We start from the raw sequence: 20,234 nt of genomic DNA, 5'->3' as shown, positions 1-20,234 counted from the left end.
GCCACCCAAGCACCCCTACACCACTGTTTGTTTGTTTTTTTTTAAATGTATTCTACTGTTTAGGGCAGTTGGATAGTTTCTGGTTTTAGGCTATTATGAGTATGCTATGAAAATTTGTATATGGGTTTCTTAGTACACAGACTTTTTTAGATAAATACCTAAGAGAGGAATTGCTCAGATATAAGGTGCAAACATATTTATTAGCTAATGTTAAGCTGTTTTCCAGAGTGGTTGCTAGTATACAAAAATGTGGCTGATTTTTTTGTGCATGCATATTTTTATTTAATTTCCTAAATAGCCCTTTGAGATGTACACACACACACGCACACACACAAACACATGCACACACACATCTATTTATTTATTTAAAATTACAGATGGGAACGCTGAGACTTAGGCATGTTATATATCATGCTGTAGGTCATACAACTAGTAGGTGGCAGAGCCAGATGTTAAACTAAGTAATCTGACTGTCGAGGCACCATGCTTAAACATGAGGCTTTACCTCCTTCCATACATGGAAAAACACTGCTAGTTGCCACTCCACCATTTAGTCTCCCTGTTTTCTGAATCAGCAGAATCCTGATCCCTAGGAAGCCAAGACTAAATTTCCTAGTCTCTCATCCGTTTAGGGATATTCAATGAGATATGAGATATAAGCAAAAGTTTTGGGTGAGAATTCTGGGAAAGGTACTTAAAGGGTGCTGACTATGTTGGGAGAAACATCCTTTGTCTTTTTTCTGCCTCCTTTTTCTTCCTGTCCAAATTTTGGAGGTGATGACTGGAGTTTCAGCAGCCATTTTGGATGATGAGGAGTCCTTGAGTATGATAGATTTGTTTACTTCTCCTTTAGTTCATGTTTTGGTTCATGTCAGTTTTTGTTTCATGTATTTTGAATCTCTTATGTGATGCATGATAATGTGGGATTATTATGTTCTCTTGGTTATTTTAACCCCTTTATCGTTGTAAGTGAAATTTTATTCTTGGTGTTTTAGTTTACTAGGACTATGGTACCAAATTACCACAAAGTAAGTGACTTCAAGCAACAGAAATTTTTTTTTCTCACAATTCTGGAGTTAGAAATAAAAGTGTGGGCAGAGCCATGCTCCCCTCAAAAGCTCTAGGGAAGAATTTTTCCATGCCCCTTCTATCTTCTGTTGGTTGCCAGCAGTCTTTGGTGATTTGGGGCCTGTGGCAGTCTAACTCCAATCTCTGCCTGTGTCTTGCCATGGTCATTTTTCCCTCTTGTCTCTCTACCCATATTCTCCTTTTATAAGGGCACCAGCCCTATTTGATTTAGCGTCCATCTTAAGTTGACTAAATCTGCAAAGATCTTATTTCCAAGTAATGTCACATTCACAGGTTCTAAAGTGAATTATTTAAAAAATTTTAAACAAGGGTGGTTTAAAAAGTTTTATTTTTTCCTTACATTGAAGAAGTCTGAAGTAAGCACTTCAGAGCAGGCAAGGCAGTTTCATGGCCATCAGGGACCCAGGTGCCTTTTATTCAGGGATGTCATCCTTAGTGAGTGCCATCCATCCTCCTGTCAACACATTAGCACAGAATGGCCCCTACGCCACTAGCCTTCATGTTCCTATTCCGGGTAGCAGGAAGAAGGGGTAAGATCAAAAGCCTCCCATCATTCCCCTTAAAAAACAAACAAACAAACACCACACCAGTGATTTCCATATACTGCTTTCATCATCCCTCTCTGTGAGGAAGTCTTTCTACCATCCTTCTGTACAAACTAAAGGAAATATAGTTTTTTAAACTGAGTATATTGCTGCCCTGACAGTATAGGCAATTGTCACATAGGAATACACAGAAGATGTAAAGAGGATAATTAATTACCTAGCAAGCTTTGCCATATAAGTATCACTATTCACAATGATGTATTTGTATGATCACTTAATGTCTGTTTTCCCCTTCTGAATATAGCTTATAGAAGGCAGGAATCATTTTTACTTTTTTTTTAATCAGCCCCTATCATAGAAGAGTCTTAATAAATATTTGTTAAATGAGGCTTATTATATAATATTAAATTGTTCTCAATATAGTCTCCCCTTATACGTCCTTATTATTTGGATCAGATAAAGCCACTCTTTGGATGTGTCCCAAAAATGGACACCATAGCCCATATGGGATTTAGCCAATGCAGATATAAATGCTTTTTCCTTTTAATAAAAGACTCTGGCAAGAAATTTATGTAAAGGCATTTCATAGCTCAACAGTTATGCATTCAAATTTTCCAGTGTCTATAAAGTACCTGATCTACCCTCAATTGCTTTGGCATTCCAAGTCTGTCTCACATTAATATTCATATTGGGTTTCAAGAAAGACATTTGCTAAGTTTAGAACCTGCAATAACTCATGAGCTAAAAAAATTTTTAATTAAGCACCAAACTTTGTAGGCCCAGTTCATTTACCCTTGGCAGAGTGAAGCTTTCAGCAGAATAGCTTATATAGCTGATTATAAAAGCTGTAAGAGTTCCCAGGACAGAAGATGAGTCCAAGAAAGAAAACATCCCAACAGTGATCTGATGATCTAACTGTAAAAGATTCAGATGTGTAATAACAGATGTTCCTCCCAAATGCAGTTTTTAAAAGCCAGATGGAAAAATGGAAAAATGGCATGAGTCAAGTATATTCTGCAATTTTAACATATTTTAGGTCCAGTTGGGAAGAATTTAGGTGAGGCTAGGCAAAAAACACTGCGAAAGGATAGATCCAGAAGTACTGAATCAATTTCCTATGTCCAGCCTGCTTCTGGGGACTAGACTGCTCAGGCAGCCAAGATGTTATTCTGGCTCATAATGATTTTTGTTGCTTTTATTTATGAAAATAGTTTACTAACTAAAGATATCCTGAAGATCACCACTCAAATACTCATGAAGAGAAAGACTGACAAATGGCATCATTTCTGCCAAGATATAACTGGTGACCCTGACAGAGTCACTTTCATCTTCTGTATCTTAAAATCCTTGTCATCATGGGCGATGAAAAGAGAGCCACCAGCAGGCAGAGTCTGAAATAGGACTTCTAATGAAAGTGAAGGAACAAAATGAAGTAAACAAAATGAAACATCCCCAAAGAAACTCAGAATTCAGCTAGAACTGATTGCATGCTGTCTAGATATGGGGCACTGTATAGATGCTGGACCTGTACTGGTGGCTAAAACACCTGAATTCTCAGGAGCTCCCTCAGGAGTTTAATCTGAAGAGGACCACCAGACCCCTAGGGAAGGAAAAGAAAACACAGAACCACCTTCTTTGCACCCCAAATTTTTCATTGTTTGCTACAGTGTATTTAAAACAACAAAATGATGAAAACAGCAACAGAACTTTTAAGAATTACCAATAGAAGCTGCTTCCCTAATACCTTTAAGGGTGGGTTTGAAAGCCAGACACATGCATTCATTAATAAGAGCCTAAGACTCTACAGCATAAGTGGATGCCTAAAGACCCAAATGATTGTTCTTGTTAGGCTATACCAGAAGGATTCTGTTAGTTCCAATTCATGATGCCATTTTGGGGTGCATATGTGTTGGTCGTATATCTTCTTGAAGATAAACTGAATAAGCAAATCAACAGACTTATTGGCATTCTTGGAGCAGCCACCAGTAGACCTCGCAGAGACTCTATGGACAGAGAGTTCTTTCGTTCCAGGTAAGGATTTCTAACATTGTCTAACTTTACTTTGTGTTGACAGAAGCTGATATATTTTATAACTTAATTAAAGCCATAAAAAGGAAAAACTTTGTTTACTCCATGGGTGCTTTATTTGGTAATATTCCAATCTCAGGTTGTTCTAGGAAAAGCACTATATGAACTCTGCTTACATCACAGGATGCTATATTTTCAGAGGTGGTTGTCCAATCTCACTATAGGCCAAGACAAGTTCTACCATCTGTTACCCACACAATTACCACAACAGAAAATGGGAACACTGTTGGTGTTTTTTTTTTTAGATGAACCAACGTGCAGCAAGAAATCTCTAATGTTGAACAACCCAGCACTACAGTGTAGGTCACTTGGGCTCAGATTTGAAGCTATAGCAGTATTGGAAATAATAAATTCTTTGTATAGAAGAAAGGGATAAAATGGTTTCTCCCTTTTTATCAGGATGGAAAGAGGCTCAATGCAATACTCTTTCAAAAGTAAAAGTTTACATCTAATTCTATAATAGAAGTGGAAGATTATTGAAAAAAAAACTATTTAGCTTATTCTTACAGTTTTCATGTTCCACCATATACAACAGAATTTACAATTTGCATAGGAAGGAGTGCACCTTGTAGTTTAACAAGGACATCCTTCTCATAAATGCAAACCTACTTGAAGTATTTTAAATACCACTTTTAGTAATAGGGTTGGCTGAAGGCATGGAGGCTCTTTCTTTGAGAAGATTTGTTTCAAATTAACTGATATTCTTTTAGAGTCTCTCCAGCTGAATGTGGCCCGTCCCTTCAATAAATATTTCGGTTTGCAGTTTCCACATCCTCTGGAAAAGCTCATCAGGCTAGGAGACTGTAAAATCCAGGTCTGTGATTTCTCTTGTATTTACTTGTATTCACATTTCTTTTCTGAATCATCAGAATCACAGCTGCTGAGGCTTGTAGGTTAACTTTAATGACATCATTTCAGAATCATTCTAGAACCAAGACTGTCCACTTCTTCAGAGACTTGTATATGGCAGGGTGGGGGGGGGGATTTAATATCAGTAAGGACACTGCTTTATTGTGAAGCCAGGCAAAACACCTAGAGTGACCATTGTTATTTAATATTATGAGAACTTTTCATTCACAGTGATATGTGAAAATGTGTATCACATTAATAAACTTTGAGATGGGTTCAGTGAACAGTTGGGAAAAGCCTGCCTTTCACCCCCTTTGATCATTATCTTTCTTTTGGAAGCTTATGTTTGAAAAGAAGTGTTTATAGCAACCTGGATAGAGCTTAATTACTAAACTCACAAAATATGCAATACAGTAGAAAACAATGTTCAGGAATTTTTTTTTCTTTCAGACAAATTCTAACCGCTAGAATATTTGACAGGTAAAATTAATAGCCATGATCTACATAATCCATGCAGCATTTGAATATTCCATTAGGCAAAAATAAGGCATGGATGTGAAATCCAGGTTAAGAGATGGTGCTGTGTGTTTTAAATTGATTTACAGTTTGACAGAGCAAAGCGATCTGTATCAAGAAAAACAAAATTTTCAAAGCTTGTCTGTGATGAAAGGACACATTTGTTTGAAGGGAAGACTAGGGATAGGAACAGGGGCAGGGGTAAATATGGCTTATAGTTAATGTAGGTAGGACAGGTCAGCAGATGTGTCAGCAGACTTGTTACACAAGAGGACTGAATTTTTTAATGGAAATTTTTGTTGAGAAGGCACTGCCTTTGAACTGGATGTGTCTTGTTATGTAGCTTCTTCAGCAGCCAAGCAACAGTGCTAGAGCATAAGGGCTTGTTATTACCGGGGCTCTTCAGCTTTCAACTGAACTGTTCTTTTAAAAACAAGGTGCATCTGGGACATCTGGAAGGCTCAGTTGGTTAAGCATCAGACTTCAGTTTGGGTCATGATCTTGTGATTTGTGAGTTCGAGCTCCAGGTCAGGCTCTGTGCTGACAGTTCTGAGCCTGGGCCCTTCTTTGGATTCTGTGTCTCCCCATCTCATGCTCTGTCTCCCTCTCTCAGAAATAAACATTAAAAAATTTTTTTAGTAAAATAAAAAATAAAAAACAAGGCGCATTTAAGTTACTCCCTGACACCAGTCACTCCCCTTCTTTCTGGGAGCAGCATATTCCACTTCTGTTTTCATCTTTGTTGATTGGCAGATTGGAGTTTAAGGAAAAAAAAAGACATTTAGCAGTTCTTCAGTGGCCACTTTATGAGAGGCATTTTATGTACCATTTTCTGTGGTCATGAAGGCCTGAAATAATGCCACAAACTAAGAAGCGTGGAAGTGCAGTTATTATATATTTTAAAAGATCTTTCGGTGAATAGCATGCCTTATTTTTTTGTTTTAAATTAGAGCTGATCTCTGACAACCCTCAAGATCCTCAAATTTTGAGTAGACTTTTTTTCTTCCAAGATTTTATTTAAATTCAAGTGAGTTAACATATAGTGCAGTATTGGTTTCAGGAGTAGAATTCAGTGATTCATCACTTACATATGACACCCAGTGCTCATCCCAGGGAGTGTCCTCCTTAATGTCCATCACCCATCTAGCCCATTCCCCACCTCCCTCCCTCCATCAACCCTGTTTGTTCTCTATAGTTAAGAGTCTCTTACGTTTGGCTCCCTATTTGTTTTTATCTTATTTTATTTTACCTTCCCTTCCCCTATGTTCTTCTGTTTTGACTGGAAGATTTATTTCTAATTGCTAAGCTTTTATTGTGTTGAAAGTTAAATAATGTAGTTTGAGAGATTCTTTCTGTTGTAAAGGGGCTTATTGGAAATTTTAAAGACCTAATGTAACAACATCCCATGTCACTGCTAAATGCTTAGTGCTATGGCTGCAGGGCAATTCATCTTAAATGTTATTCTTGAAGTTTTGTATCCCTTGTATTAAAGCTCTGATACTTGGGCAGAAGCTAACTCTTTAAACCTACCCTACGACACAGTAAGAAAAATGACTAGCACACTTGACTTGATTTGGCAATTTAGGTATCATCACAATTACTTGGTGTTTTTCAGCTTACCTATTAGGCATATGAAGAGCTAAAGATTTCTTTACCTGTGTCATATGTTTGCATGTGTTTGAAATATGTTTTTTTTTAATTTTTTTTAAATGTTTTTATTTATTTTTGAGACAGAGAGAGACAGAGCAGGCTGAATCTGAAGCAGGCTCCAGGCTCCGAGCTGTCAGCACAGAGCCCAATGCGGGGCTCGAACTCACCAACTGTGAGATCATGACCTGAGCTGAAGTCGAACAATTAACCAACTGAGCCACCCAGGTGCCCCTGAAACATGTTTAATACATTTTTATAACTTTTTTTAGAAAAAGAGATTTTTAAAGAAATTTTTATTTAATAATTGTAGCATTACATACAATTGTGAGAAGTAATGCAGAGATTCTGTTTCCCCAATGATAACATTTGCAAAACTATGGTATAATATCACAACCAGGATAATGACAGTATGTAACTCTAGCTGGTTCTGTGACACTATATAACTAGAATATAATATCACAAGCAGGATGGGGCACCTGGGTGGCTCAGTTGGTTAAGCATCTGACTTTGACTCAGGTCATGATCTCACAGTCCATGAGTTCGAGCCCTGGGTGGGACTCTGTGTTCACAGCTCAGAGCCTGGAGCCTGTCTTGGATTCTGTGTCTCCCTCTCTCTCTGCCCCTTCCCCACTCCCACTATGTCTGTCTGTCTGTCTGTCTGTCTGTCTGTCTCTCTCTTAAAAACAAATGACCATTAAAAAAAAGTATCACAGGCAGGATAATGATACTTTATAGTTATAGCACTACAGCTAGTTGTACAATACTATATAACTGTAACCATAGTATAATATCACACCAGGATAACGATACACTGATTTTATTCAGATTTTCCCAGTTTTACTGGTGTGTGTGCACATGTGCAAGTGTATTAAGTTATATATAGTTTTATCACCTGCATAACTTTGTATATCCACTACCAGAGTAAAGATACTGAACAGTTTCTATACCCCGAAATCCCATGTATGTCCTTAAATAATCCACTACCTTCCTTCTGTCCACCATGCAGCCACAAACCCTGCCATCCACTAATCTGTCCTTCATTTCTAAAATGGTATCATTTCAAAATATTATATAAATGGAATCATGATATGTAGCCCTCTGAGATTTCTTTTTTCTATTCAGCATAATTCCCTGGAGGGTCATCAAGTTATTGCATGTTTCTTTTAATAGCTGAGTAATAGTGCATGGTTTGAGTATACTACAGCTTTTCACCTGCTGAAAGGCACCTTTTTAAATTCCAGGTTCAGGCTATTACAAATAAAGCTGCAGTCAACCTTCTTGTACAGTGTGTGTGTGTGTGTGTGTGTGTGTGTGTATGTATGTACGTGTGTACACATAGTTTTTTATTTATTTGGGATAAATGTCCAAGAATGTAATTTCTAGATCATATGGTCCCTGCATGCTTAGTTTTATAAAAGAGTTGGATTTTTTAATTTATACTAAGAACACTATGTTTCTTTTTAATTTTTTTTATTGTAGGAAAAACACTTAACATGAGATCTACACTCAAACTTCTAAGTTTGCAATGCAGTATTGTTAACTTTAGACACTATGTTTTCCAACAAATCTCTAGAACTTGTTTTATTAATTCTCATTTCCCCATCCCCTCAGCCCCTGGCAACCACCATTCTATTCTCTGTGAGTTTGACTCTTTTTAATACCTCAGGTATCTAGATGGAATCACGCAGTATTTGTCTTTCTGTATCTGGCTTATTTCACTTAGAATGGTGTCCTCAAGGTTCCTCTATATTGTCACATATGGTAGCATTTCATTTTTTTCTTAATGCTAAATAATATTCCATTGTATGTATAAACCACAGTTCTTTATCCAGTCATCCATCAGTGGGTGCTTTGGTCATTTCCATATTTTGGCTATTGTGAAAAATTCTGCATAGAAGATGCAAATGCAGATATTTCTTCAAGATTTTGATTTCAGTTCTTTTGGTTGCATACTCAGAAGTGGGATTGCTTGATCATATGGTCATTCTATCTTTAATTTTATGAGGAAACTCTATACTGTTTTCTGTAGTGACTAAACCATTAGAGGTGCCCACAGTGTACAAAGGTTTCCTTTCTCCATATCCTTGCTAACACTTGTAATCTTTAAAAAAAAATTATTATAGCCATCCTAACAAGTGTGAAGTGTGATATCTGGGGGCTTTGATTTGCATTTCCCTGATGATAAGTGATGTTGAGCATCTTTTTTATTTACTTGTTGTCTTTTTGTCTTCTTTGGAGAAATGTCTGTTTAAGTCTTTGCCCATTTTTACTTGGATTATTTGTACTTTTTTGGTCATTGATTTGTCATTCCATATATATTTTGGATATTCATTCATAATCAAGAATACCATCAGGGTTTTAATGAAGATAGCATTGAATCTGTAAATCATTTTAGGTAGTGTTAATGTTTTAACAAAGTATATTAAGTCTTCCAGCCTATGAAAATGGAATAGCTTTCCATTTATTTGCATCTTCTTTAGTTTCTTTCATTGATGTATTGTCTTTCAGTGTACAAGTTTCTCACCTTGCTAAATAAATTTATTCCCAAGTATTTTATTCTTCTTGATACTATTATAAATGAGATTGTTTTCTTAATTTTCGGGTAGTTTGTTATTAGGGTGTAGAAATGCAACTGCATTTTGTGAATTGATTTTGTATCCTATAATTTTCCTGAATCTGTTGATTAGTTCTAATAATTTTTTGGTAGAATCTTGAGAGTTTTCTATATGTAAGCTCATATAATCTGAAGACAGGGATAATTTTACTTCTAGTTGAAATCAACTGAGTATTTTTGACAGTCCATGTTGTATTATATAGGTGAAGATAGGCAGACATAGGAGTGTCATTTGAATGTAAATTGGAGACAAATATAGTTATCTGAGTGTAGGAAGTAGCTAAAATGGTTAGTGCTCAGATAGTAAGATATGCAACATCATATTATGCTTGTCTTCATTGAAGACCTCAAATTTAGGTTTCCATTCAGTCTAAAATTGAGAAAAAAAATCCTGGAAATTGAATACAACTAAAGGCTTGAGCTTTTCATGTAATTTTAGATGTATGATAATCCACTGCATATTAGGTCAGCAAATGATAGAATAAAATCAAGGTCTCTTGATCCAAATTCTTAGTATTCTATTACTAACTATGTAACTACCCATGTGGCCATGTCATGCACTTATTAATTCAGCCTATAATATAAAATTAGCTGAAAGCTGCTAGAGACATTTGGTACCACTTAATATAAAATGTAACTAGGAAGAAAGAAATCCAAATTCATTTGCAGATACATGTTTAATATCTTCATAAGTCCAAGATTCACATTAAAAATGGAAGCATTCATACCTCTCTATACCCTAATGTCTGTTTTATATTTTTAAATATTTTTGACATATTACTGTAACTCATTTTCCATTGGCATAGGATGATTGAGTAATGGGTTAAGGAGAATGGATTCAGCTCATCTCTTTGATGTCTATTTGTCCATTTCTGGTACAGTCATCTGCTTAGTACTAACATAAGAAAGACTTGAACATGCTTCCACTTTCCTTCTGTGTCTCAAGGAGTTAAAGTCCTTGAAAATTCTGCTCCTTTATGTACTCACTAGCAGGCTCAGAAAGCCTAGTTCTGTCTCAATTAAATTTAGTGAGTAAAAGCTATCCCCCCCCCCCACAGCCTTCTCTGCTACACATCACTCCTAATGCGCTGTCACCTCCTGGACCAACCATTCACAGGCAGCGCCACATTCTCAGTTCCATTCTTCCATATTCCTTTTTCCTAAGCTCCTTCACCAAGAAATCACTGTGGTCCCGTGCTCACTCCTTGCTTAAACTCTTTGAAAATTTGGCTCCTATGAGAACTGGGGAGAATGTGTTTGCATGAATGTGGTGACCAGGGTGCATCAGCGGGTAATATGGCATAAACAAAGAAACAGTGGTCTTAAAGCTAGATAGGTCTGGATTGAGATCATACTCCATCCCACCTTACTATCTGGGTAATGTGGACAAGTTATTCATGTATTCTGTGACCCCATTTTTAAAACTAATTAAAATGAGAATAATAATCTCTTCCAGAAAATTGTTCTTAGGATATGAACTAATAAATGTGAAGCCATAAGAGAAGAATTAGGTGTTCAATACATTTCAGTTCTCTTTCATGCTATTGCTATCAGTATAAACTTAGAGCCACTAATTGTACATGGTTAGTGTTTAAAAGCACTTGCCCAGAAGACTTCACATTTTTCAGGGCACTTGACTATATACTTTAAAACTGTATTTATGTAAATCATACTTCACTAAAGCTGATTTCAAAAGGGGGATACTTGAAAACAAACTAAACTCAGAATGGCTCTAGACTTCTGCTACCTTGTTTTTCTCACTAATGGATGCACATCATCGTTTTTACAAGCACCCATGCTTTTCTCAGACAGGGATTGTAGAGTGATTTATTTACAATTTTCAAAGAGTATGAAAGGCTTCTCTGTAACTGCTTAGACCCAGAATATCTTATAACTCTGCATAACCCTTATTTTCAAAGTGCAAAAAAAATGGTAATGTGCCTTCAAGAATATCTTAGGTTGATTATTGCCTCCTGGCTATTCCTTCCTCACTACTCTGCAGTCAGTAAAGAGGTACCCTGGAATGAATAAGGCACTTAGTTCAATAAGTTTTGCTAGTTGGTCAACACTCTGGAAAATATTTAATACATGGATGAGTCAAAATAAGTAACTACATAATATTTCAAATGATCTTTGTGTTAGGCCCATGATCTCCTTTTCCCATCACTCCTGTGGAACACTTTAATGGTATCAGCCAACAAAATATATATGCATTCTTTCAGTCTGGCTGTTGGATCTCTCATTTTTTAGGGGTGTGTGTGTGTGTGTGTGTGTGTGTGTGTGTGTGTGTTTACCTTTTGTTGAGGTGAAATCTCTTTATAGCACTGTGAACAAATGTTATCATGCATCTGGGCTTTTTTATGCCTTCCTATACTTAAGAAGATACTACTGGATTTTATTGGCTCAAGTGCTTATTTTCCAGTTGGAATTGTAAGCCAAAGGAATTATTTTACAACAATTTTATCATTTTCTTTATTTTTCTTGCCTAAAGGTACTCTATGATTTATTTCATTCCACTTCTGATGATATGATTTAAAGATACAATAGATAAAACATATTCCAATGCATTTTTCTGTATTTCTTCTTTTTTAGAGTAACTTTTATTTAATGTTTCTATATTACTAATCCAAGGCAAACTCATTTTTATTTCAGTTCCCTAAGCCCTGGATAATCAGTGTCTTAAACATTTCTCTGATTTCCTATACTATATTTTGGAAAATTTGGATCTTATTCTATATTTTGTATCCTGTATTTTGGATCATTCAGCAGCTAGATGTTGGCATGAGGTCGATGAGAGAATAGCTGATTTTTGATGGTAAAAAAAGAAAAAGGTATTAAGATCTCAATGGAGGTTAGTTTTCACTTCCTGTGATGGACACTCCCTGTGGTGGATGGAGTCAGGAATCCTAAACTGTACTCCTCTCCTATTTCTGCCTGCCCTAATTCCATCCATTCATTAAAATAAAGCTCAGATAGTATTTCCTTCATTAAACTTCCTCACTCTGGCCATAACAACTTTTTTTCCTTCTGCTGAATTCCCATAATCTTGGTTTATTCATCCCCTATGGTACCGATCCTGATCTAAATTATAATATGGTAATGTTATGTGGTAATGTGGAATCTCCCCCAATTGATTATAAAATTCTTTAGTAACATAACCATCTCTAATCTACCATCTGATCTCTCAAACATCAAATATCCTGCCTTGTAAATAAATAAATGGATGATCAAAGCATTTTATGTACAGTTTTTCTAATAAGGCTATATTTATAAAATTTTTTAAGAATAAAAAACATGACGTTTCAAACTGCCTTGGTAGCAATTATTCAAATGTTTAATTGTCTAGGCAAGTGTTACCCAAATAAACCCCAGAGCTCTCATAGCCCATTGTCAATATGTCCATTTAAAGGATTATTTGTCTGGTTCTTAAAGCTGTGAAGAATATTGTAGAATTTTACTGTATCCTGAAGAGTGTCACAAGAATTTTACACAGTACATCATGTAATAAGAATTCCTAAAAATACTCTAGATATCTCTTTCTCCATAATTTCTCATCCATAACTTTAAGAATCTTTCATTTTCTCCATAGAGCTCTTCACTATCAGGACACTCAAACTATGTAGTTCCACATATCTATGTGCATGCCATTATCTATCTGAAAAACTACCTCTGGAATTTTGCTATGTACCACCTGTCAACCATATGCAGCATCCCTGAAATTATGCTATTCCCCATTCATTTAGACCTTCTCTGCATCATATTACTTCCACACAGAATCATTACACATGACTCTCACCATCTGCACCACCCCCCCGGGAAGTGCAATTCCTAGGGTAATTAGCTTTTTTCATGAGAATTGATGTCCCTTGCAATTCTTATAAATAAGAGTCTCTTTCTAACTAAACAAAAATCAGTTATAAGCAATATTCACCTCCTAGAAAACATCCTAGATTTACTTTCTGACTGTTAGCTGAAACAATTGTCCATTCATTCATCTACTCAATACCTGAGAATCTACTGTATGTAGAGAACCATTATATAATTAGAAATAAAATAATAAATGACACTGTATCTGCTCTTGAGGAACTTAAAGCTCAAGTATGCCATTTGCAAATAATGAGAAAGAATGAAATCTGGCCATTTGCAGCAATGTGGATGGAACTGGAGGGTATTATGCTGAGTGAAATAAGCCAGGCAGAGAAAGACAGGTACCATATGTTTCCACTTATATGTGGATCTTGAAGAACTTAACAGAAGGCCATGGGGGAGGCTAAGGGGGAAAAAAAAGTTACAGAGAGGGAGGGAGGCAAATCATAAGAGACTCTTAAGGACTGAGAACAAACTAAGGGTAGATGGGAGGTAGGGGAGAGGGGAAAGTAGGTGATGGGCAGGGAGGAGGGCATTTGTTGGGATGAGCACTGGATGTTGTATGGAAACCAACTTGACAATAAATCATATTAAAAAAGAAAAAAATTGTTACCCCCGTCCCCCCCAAAAAGCTCAAGTATGGAAGTCAAACAGATAAGTATATGTGATAAGTACTATTAGAAGAGTAGACAGGACCTGCTATGGAAATACAGACAAATGATGAGTGAATTAATCAAGACATGAAGGTCAGAGAAAGCATTCTGAAGATCTTTCATTCATTTATTTAACAAGTATTTATTAAGCTACCTGTGGTAGTAAGTTCTGGTGATACAAACGTAAGCAAATTAGACCTGGTTCTTTACAATCTGGTGAAAAGTTAGCTAACTGAAGTTCTGAGAGGATTAAAAGGGTTTAGGACTAAGAAGTCTGTACTTTATCCTCAGAAGTGGATTAATGACAGTTAAGCTTGTAAGTAGCATAATCATATTGGTATGTTAGGTAATTTGGAATAGGACAGGTAAAATAGGGAGGGACTAAATCAGAGAATCAGGAAACTATGATAATACTTCAGCTGTAGAGTGAGCACAGCATTGGTGAAGAGGTAGAATTAAGGAGTGGCATCAGCAAGATGGCAAAATAAGTTTTGTACCATAATCTTTCCACAAAACATTGATTTTGACAATCACCCACAGATTAGAGTACCATTGTGAGAGTCTGGGGGTCTAGTGGAGAAGTTCCAGCAACCCGTTAGAGAAAAAAATCTGAGACTAGATGCATTAAAGAGGTTAAGAACATTTTCACTTTACTCACATCACCCTACCACTGAGGAGGCACAGCTTAGTGCCAAGAGACACTCCCTTGGCCCCCCAGTTTCTCCCACGATGGAAAGTGAGAGTGCACTAAGTGAGTGAGTACCCAGCTTCCTCAGCTGTATGGGACACTGCTGAAGAGACCCACTTATTTTTCACCCCCATGCAATGTACTCAAATTTTCTACATGATGGAGGGTCTGGCAGAGGCTTTCAGCACAACAGTCAACACTTAGAAATCACCTAAGGAATGTGGATCCTACTAAACCAATTGCAGACTCCTTCAGGAAAGCCATGCATAAGCTGCTGAGATACCTCACCTGTCATGCTCCCAACTGGCCCATGGACACCTCCAGTGGTCCCTGCACCTCACCTGTACACTCCCAACACGACCAGCTTCCTACATGAACCCATGTGTACAGCAAGTACAAGCCTTTGCAGATGCCTAGTGAGCATGAGAAGGAAGCTGATCTGACACTGTGGAACTGGGGAAAATGCATACAAATGAGCATTTCGGGGCAGTGTCCTAGGACAAACAAATAGGAGGCTCTTATCACTAAGCCTGGTTTTGTGGGATTGGGAAAATGCATACATTCATAAGAATTGCCCTCAAAAAGAGAACAGGAAGTGTGGTGCAGGCACATTCTTAGAAGAGATCCAAGAGGCCTCAGGATCCCTGGTAGAAATTATGTTAAAGGCATTTCTTTCCTGAAGCCAGTCAGCAAAGACTAAAGGAGGTGATTGCTTTTTGAACTGCAAAGACAACAATAGAAGACTTCAAGGAACAGGAAAAAATTAAGCGAACATGACACCATGAAAGGAACACAATAATTTCCCAGAGACTGATCCCAAAGAATTGGAGATATACAATTTGTCCTATAAAGAATTCAAAATAGTTGTTTTAAGGAAGCTCTGTTAGCTACAAACAAAAACAAAAACTGACAATTCAACAAACTCAAGAAAATAATACCTGAACAAAACAATGACTTTAACAAAGAGATAGAAATCATCAAAAGGAACCAAAACAGAAATATTGGAGCTCATGAATACAACAAACAAAATGGAAAATTCAGTAGAGAGCATCAGTAGCATCAATAGCAGACTTGATCAACCGGAAGAAAGAGGCAGCAAATTTAGACACAGGTCATTTGAAATTATCCAGCACCCCCATGTTCACTGCATCATTATTCCCAATAGCCAAGATATGGAATTAACGTAAGTGTCCATCAACAAATGAATGGATAAATAAAATGTTAGTGTACACACACACACACACACACACACACACAGAAGAATATTTAGCCTTAAACAAAATCCTGCCATTTGCAACAACATGGATGGACCTAGAGGACATTATATTAAGTGAAATAAGCCAGACACAGAAAGGTAGAAAGATAAGCACTGTATTATTTAATTTATATGTGGTATGTAGCAAAAAAAAAAAGTGAACTCATAGAAACATAGAATGATAGTTGCCAGGGACTTGGGATGTCAGAAATAGGAAGATGTTTGGTCAAAGGGCATGAGCTTGCAGCTATTAGATGAATAAATTCTGGGGATCTAATTATAGCATGTTGACTGTAGTTAATCATACTGTATTGTATATTTGAAATTTGTTAACAGAACAGATCTTAAGCATTCTTACCACACAGACCTACAAAAAGCTAAGTATGTGAGGTGGTAGATGTGTGAATTAAATTCCTTGTGGCAACCATTTCACAGTGTATACATTTATCAAATCAAATCATGAAGCTGTATACTCTATATGCAATTTTATTTGCCAGTTATACTCAATAAAGCTGGAAGGAAAAAAAAGATACAGAATTGATAAGACTGAGCTATTGGGTAAGAAGTGAAAAAGAGAGGAGTCAAGATTACTCCCAGTTTTATGGCTGTATGATTTATTGAAATGGTGAACATATGATAAAAGCAGTTTTACATAGTAAGCTAGTGAGTTTGGTTTTAAGTAGGTTGAGTTGGAAATACTAATGAGACCCTCCTAATAGAGAGGTCAGTTAACACTTGGCTATATGGGCTGGAGAAAAATATTTTGGATTCAGCAATATATCAGTATGGTGTGATAGATACTGCTGGGGGTGTTCATTAGAAATTCATTTTGATGTCTTCATTTTGATAGACAACTTGTACTACATTTCTCAGTTTCTTTTTCAGTGGGGTGTGTCAGTGTAACTAGATGACCATTAGGATATGAGTGAATATAACGTGTATTGTTCCCGAACCAAAGCCTTTAAGAAGCTGGCATGCCTTCTCTCTGTTCTCTTTCCCTTTTAGCTCAACGGGAGCAAACAATGCCAAGGCCCTAGGGGATATTAGATTCACAAGACTGTCGCATTTGAGTTCTTGAATCTCCCCATGAAAAAAAGTCTTCCAACTTACCAGAAATACTCACTGTGGACTATTATATGAGAAATAAACTCTATTGTGTTTGAGCCTTACGTTGTGTGGTCTACGTGTTACAGTATTTTAGCCTACCTTAATAAATACAATAGTAAAAGTTGATTAGGTGACTCAAGAATGCACAGAGCAGTGAGAGGAGTTGTCAAGGAAACCCTCAAGAGGAGACAGAAGGAGCAAGCAGACAGAAGGAAAGTCAGAAGACTATAAGCTTAGAGAGTCTGAGGTAAAGAGCTTCAGCTGTGCTCAGTTGTCCATGTGCAGGATCAGCGGAAGGCTGCATTGGTTCACAGCCAAGGTTTTACTGGCAGAATAATGAGAGGGAATTAAGTGTGAGGTGATGGACCATAAAGAATATGATGAATAAAGAAAGAAAGTAGAAAGGAAATAAACAGGGTAACAGCAGAAGAATCAGGATCAGTTAAAGAAATGTATAAGCAACAGAGAGAGAAATCAGCTGATACTGTGATTCGGTAGTGTTTTTAGGTTAGGTTTATAGAGGCACAGAAGTTCTAGGTGACAATGATGTCTAGGGTTTAGTCATGGGAGAAGAAAGCTAAAAAGGTAAATAGCTGACATGAAGACTAGTAGAACTGAGGAAGACATGGCTTTTGATAAGTGTTTCCCTTAGAAACTGAGTTCACCTATGTTGGTGTTTGATTTGGGTAGAGGTATAAAGAAGGCAGCAGTCCTTAACCCAATATATCACAGTGGGTAAGACACTGTATCTCAAGAGCCAAATTTTATTAAATTCAAATCCTGGTTTGCAACTTACTAATTGCATCCTTTTCGGCAAGTTACTTACCTGTGTCATATTTTTTCCTTTGTAAAATGAGCTTATTAGTAATAGTGCTTTTCTCAAAGACATAAAGTTCCTAGAACATTTGACATAGAGTAAGCTCTAAAAATGTTAGCTGCTATTACTTGAATTTATATTATAATGATATTGCTAAAAACTGTTTGGATTTTGTGTCTGTTGCTTAACCAGAAATAAGCAAGGGGAATCCTAGACACACATCTTACTTCGCACCATTAGAAGTGTAGTGAGGACATTATAATACGTTACAAATTATAATGGCAAGCCTGAGCCTTATGATTGAGTTGGGGCTCAATTTTAGCTTCCTAGGAAACCTCTAATGTAGGTATGCCTGTGCCATAAATATGTTCTGTTCCTAGGCTAAGTTCTGGTTTACCCTTCTGGTCCAGAAGAGTCACAACTAAGAATTTTCTCAAACCCTCCTTTAATTCAATTTTTACCATCAGTAATAGAATTAACTACTCTATGTGGCTTTGGGTTTTCACTAATTGAGAAACTACATCATGAATCAGTAACAGGAATGGCTCGTGAGTCCTTTGGTTTTTCATCAAACAGGATGACTCAACTGGCTAGGACATTTAGATCTTTATAACTGTATTAACTATCTCCAGTGGCTTTGGCTCAACACTAACAGGAAAGGGCTGGCTATGAGTAGAAAATACTCCTAGAACCTCCAAATGAATTAAAACTAAAAGGGTGTACAATACTATGCTTTCTACCAGCGGATTCAAAGGTTGTATTCATTTGATTCAAGTGGAATCAAGTTCATCTAATTCTCCTGACTTCCTACCACAGCTCAGTTTCAAGGTCTGAGTGTTTAGTCATCTTTACCAGTTTCCTTTCTATTTATAAAACAGAGGGCATTATACCTGACAATGTAATTACTATGTATTCATTTGAAAAATATGATTTCTCATATTAAATTCATAAAAAGATTAATAAAATCTTAGGTTTCTCTTTATTCTCAGAGAGGCCAACAGTAGGGATAGCTATAAGGCTTATTCAAGTGATCACAGAAAGTTTATGTTAATGAAATACTGTGAAACTAACCACTAAGACTCTGGAATAATTTATTACTGATAACCATACATTTTGAAGCTCATGTCTAAAGTTATTTTTATGACTCAGAGTCGGAAATAAGGGCAACTGTTAGTAATTCTGACATAATCTGTGCATGTGTATGTGTGCGTGTGTACATGTTCATTGGTTGAATTATAGACCATTCCCAAATTTTATGAATAATGGTTTTTAAATATTTCAGACTGTCTCTGGAGTATGAGAAAGTTAACTTGGTTGTGCATGTCTGTTGGAGAAAGGGCCACAAGATAGGGATGAGTAGAGAAGGAAGGGCTGAGGGTTTTTCATCTGGAAAATGAAGATAAAATCCTTAATTTGATCTATATCCTTAGATAGAGTCATCAAGATGTATTTCTAGTATTGAATACATGTCATCTTAATTATTTACTCTTTGAAGTTCAATGTGTCTTCAAATTAAACTAAAGGTTTGTTTGGGGTGCCTGGGTGGGTCAGTTGGTTAAGCATCTGACTTCAGCTCAGGTCATGATCTCACGGTTTGTGAGTTCGAGCCCCACATGGGGCTCTGTGCTGACAGCACAGAGCCTGGAGCCTGCTTCAGAATCTATGTCTCCCTCTCTCTCTCTGCCCCCCTCCACGTTTGCACTCTCGCTCTCTCTCTCTCTCAAAAATAAATAAACATTAAAAAATTAAAAGAAAATAAACTGAAGTTTTGGCATTTCTTACGTACCTAATAGTATTTCCATCTTTCACTCATGCATAATAAATTCATGACATCTAGAGGTTTAATTTCCAGTACCAAACATTTTATTTTTCTACTCATTTTATAAATGAATAATATCAAAGTGCAGAATAATCATTACTTGTGCAATTATTGCTGAAAAAATGAAGTGGTGAAGATTCCAAAGTTGAATTACTTAGAGGCAGCCATTGCCATCATGGAAGAGCCTAAAACATTTCATCATGGGTGGAAAAAAAGCAAAAATGTGGCATGTGAAAAGTCTTTTGCAAATATAACATATAGACGCACTGGCTGTTTGAAAGTTAATTATTTGAAAGTCAGTACATTTGTGAAAATGCTGCATCATGATTTATTTTTTATGAGCTCATATGTCAACATATGCTTTCATTATTTTGTTTACTGTTTCCCACTTTATTGAAATATACTCCCCATGTGTTTTAATCCTTTCCCCCCATTTTTCCACACTAGAATACCTTAGATGGAATTAGAGGACACTTGCTTTATTTCATCTTAGCCCCATTGGGATCACTGGTTCTATTTGCTTCTTTACTCCCCATGATAGTCCAAATCAGTGATGGCTTTTACTGTGACCTTAGGCTCATCATTTAGCTAGAATATGATGTTATATTGTTCAGAATTTGGGGCTTTGTTCTTGCTGTATGGTTATTTATTAACCCTGCTGTAGTTCCTCTAACCTT

General features: G+C 36.6%; 1 non-coding gene across 1 annotated transcript; it reads left to right on the top strand.

Moving 5' to 3' along the window:
* The first annotated feature begins 5,392 nt into the window (after positions 1 to 5,392).
* LOC124512705 (small nucleolar RNA SNORA50) lies at positions 5,393 to 5,532 on the top strand. Its single transcript, XR_006962222.1, has one exon. It is a non-coding gene; the product is annotated as a small nucleolar RNA SNORA50 (small nucleolar RNA).
* The last annotated feature ends 14,702 nt before the right edge of the window (positions 5,533 to 20,234 follow it).

This window comes from Lynx rufus, unplaced genomic scaffold (genome assembly GCF_022079265.1).
Source record: "Lynx rufus isolate CCGP_SWC_20201006 ecotype Redwood Valley unplaced genomic scaffold, mLynRuf1.p SCAF_17, whole genome shotgun sequence".
Taxonomy (NCBI): Eukaryota; Metazoa; Chordata; class Mammalia; order Carnivora; family Felidae; genus Lynx; species Lynx rufus.
Note: the sequence above shows the minus strand (reverse complement) of the source record. Positions and strands in the feature narration are given on the sequence as shown.